Genomic DNA, 3,384 nt, shown 5'->3' with positions numbered 1-3,384 from the left:
TAATTTAAACTTTTAATTTCCGAGGGTTTTTATTATGCCCTCGGAAATAAGGTTAATTTATATAATTTGGCACTCGTGGCAATGTTATTTCGTATATATTATATGTTATTTCGTATATATTATATGTTAGTGGTAGTTTACTTAGTGGTAGTTTATTAGTTTACTTAGTGGTAGTTTATAGGTTATTTTAGTTTGCTTAGTGGTAGTTTATTAGTTTAACTACGTAATTTACTTATTCTTTTCTATAGATATAGGGGTGATTTACTTAAATAATCAAGTAAACGTAATCCAGTTACCTCATGGAGGAGGATCGTCGGTGGATGTATGAAGGTTGGAAGAAAAGAGGTGCTCTATCAAGTGAGTGGGTTGCCAAGACTGACGCGTTTCTCGACCGTGCTTTTGCTCGGTTAGAGACTGGAACCGATGTTAGGTGCCCTTGTACCAAGTGTCAGAATATTTATTTCCTTGACAGGAGGACTATGTCGATAGATCTTTGCAAGAACGGTTATATGCCAGGCTATGAGGTGTGGGTGCACCACGGTGAGGACCCACCTCCTTGTATTGTATCAGAAGTTCAGTCACATGAAGAGGAGGACTACGATAGGATAGAAGAGATGCTTGACGATGTACACCATGAGCTTCTAACCGTCGATTCGGAGAACCCCGGTCAACCCACCGAGTATGAGGATCCAACTACACCTGAGGTTCAGAAGTTCTTCGAGCTCCTTAAAGCTGCCGAAAAGCCGTTGCATGAGCACACAAAAGTGACCGTCCTTGTATTTGTGACTCGACTTATGGCTATTAAGTCTAAGTTTGTGATAGTCGCCTAGAGGGGGGGTGAATAGGGCGAAACTGAAATTTACAAATATAAACACAACTACAAGCCGAGTTAGCGTTAGAAATAAAAACGAGTCTGCGAGAGAGGGTGCAAAACAAATCTCAAGCAAATAAGTAGTGTGACACAAAGATTTGTTTTACCGAGGTTCGGTTATCGCAAACCTACTCCCCGTTGAGGTGGTCACAAAGACCGAGTCTCTTTCAACCCTTTCCCTCTCTCAAACGGTCCCTCCGACCGAGTGAGCTTCTCTTCTCAAATCAAAACCGGGAACAAAACTTCCCCGCAAGGGCCACCACACAATTGGTGCCTCTTGCCTTGATTACAATGGAGTTTTGATCACAAGAACAAGTGAGAAAGAAAAGAAGCAATCCAAGCGCAAGAGCTCAAAAGAACACGACAAATCTCTCTCGCTAATCACTAAAGCCTTGTGTGGAATTGGAGAGGATTTGATCTCTTTGGTGTGTCTAGAATTGAATGCCTAGCTCTTGTAAGTGGTTGAGAAGTGGAAAACTTGGATGCAATGAATGGTGGGTGGTTGGGGGTATTTATAGCCCCAACCACCAAACTAGCCGTTTGGTGGGGCTGATTGTCGTATGGTGCACCGGACAGTCCAGTGTACACCGGACATGTCCGGTGCGCCAGCCACGTCACCAAAGCCGTTGGGTTCCGACCGTTGGAGCTCTGTCTTCTGGGCCCGCCTGGATGTCCGGTGGCGCACCGGACATGTACTGTAGAGTGTCCGGTGCGCCAGTATGGGCGTGCCTGACTTCTGCGCGCGCTGGCGCGCAATAATTGCGCTGCAGGTAGCCGTTGGCGCCGAAATAGCCGTTGCCCCGCAGTTACACCGGACAGTCCGGTGTACACCGGACATGTCCGGTGAATTATAGCGGAGCAGCCGTTGCGAATTCCCGAGGCTGCCAAGTTCCAGAGCCGCGTCTTCTTGGAGCACCGGACACTGTCCGGTGTACACCGGACAGTCCGGTGAATTATAGCGCGCCGGCTCTGAAAATTCCCGAGGCTGAGGAGTTCAGTGCGAAGTCCCCTGGTGCACCGGACACTGTCCGGTGGCACACCGGACAGTCCGGTGCGCCAGACCTGGGAGCCTTTCGGGATGCCTTTAGCTCTCAATTTTGAACCCAACATTGGTCCTTTTAATTGGCTTGTTGTGAACCTTTGGCACCTGTATAACTTATACACTAGAGCAAACTAGTTAGTCCAATTATTTGTGTTGGGCAATTCAACCACCAAAATTATTTAGGAACTAGGTGTAATCCTAATTCCCTTTCAATCTCCCCCTTTTTGGTGATTGATGCCAACACAAACCAAAGCAAATATAGATGTGCATAATTGAACTAGTTTGCATAATGTAAGTGCAAAGGTTGCTTGGAATTGAGCCAATATAACTAATCATAAGATATGCAAGGATTGTTTCTTTGTTTTTAATATTTTGGACCACGCTTGCACCACATGTTTTATTTTTGCAAACTCTTTTGTAAATCCTTTTCAAAGTTCTTTTACAAATAGTCAAAGGTAAATGAATAAGATTTTGCAAAGCATTTTCAAGATTTGAAATTTTCTCCCCCGGTTTCAAATGCTTTTCCTTTGACTAAACAAAACTCCCCCTAAATGAGATCCTCCTCTTAGTGTTCAAGAGGGTTTTTGATATATCATTTTTGAAATACTACTTACTCCCTCTTTTGAACACAATAAGATACCAATTTGAAATTTACCAATTGAAAATCTCCAATTTTAAAATTAGGTGGTGGTGCGGTCCTTTTGCTTTGGGCTCATACTCTCTCCCCCTTTGGCATGAATCGCCAAAAACGAAATCATTAGAGCCCTTGAAGTACTTTCTTCCCCTTTGGTCATAAATAAATGACTGAAGATTGTACCAAAGACGAAGTCCTTTTACTTTGAACTCTCCCAAAAAATGGAGAGATGCGCGGAGCGACGGCGAAGGATGAGTTACGGAGTGGAAGCCTTTGTCTTCGCCGAAGACTCCAATTCCCTTTCAATACACCTATGACTTGGTTTGAAATAGACTTGAAAAACACATTAGTCATAGCATAGGAAAGAGACATGATCAAAGGTATATAAATGAGCTATGTGTGCAATTTAGTAAAAGAAATTGCGCGAATCAAGAATATTGAGCTCATGCCTAAGTTTGTTAAAAGTTTGTTCATCAAGAGGCTTGGTAAAGATATCAGCTAATTGATCTTTAGTGTTAATGTAAGAAATCTCGATATCTCCCTTTTGTTGGTGATCCCTAAGAAAATGATACCGAATGGCTATGTGTTTAGTGCGGCTATGCTCGACGGGATTATCCGCCATCTTGATTGCACTCACATTATCACATAGCAAAGGGACTTTGGTTAATTTGTAACCGTAGTCCCGCAGGGTTTGCCTCATCCAAAGCAATTGCGCGCAACAATGGCCTGCGGCAATGTACTCGGCTTCGGCGGTGGAAAGAGCGACCGAATTTTGCTTCTTTGAAGCCCAAGACACCAAGGATCTTCCCAAGAACTGGCAAGTCCCCGATGTGCTCT

This window comes from Zea mays, chromosome 3, assembly GCF_902167145.1.
Source record: "Zea mays cultivar B73 chromosome 3, Zm-B73-REFERENCE-NAM-5.0, whole genome shotgun sequence".
NCBI lineage: Eukaryota > Viridiplantae > Streptophyta > Magnoliopsida > Poales > Poaceae > Zea > Zea mays.
Note: the sequence above shows the minus strand (reverse complement) of the source record.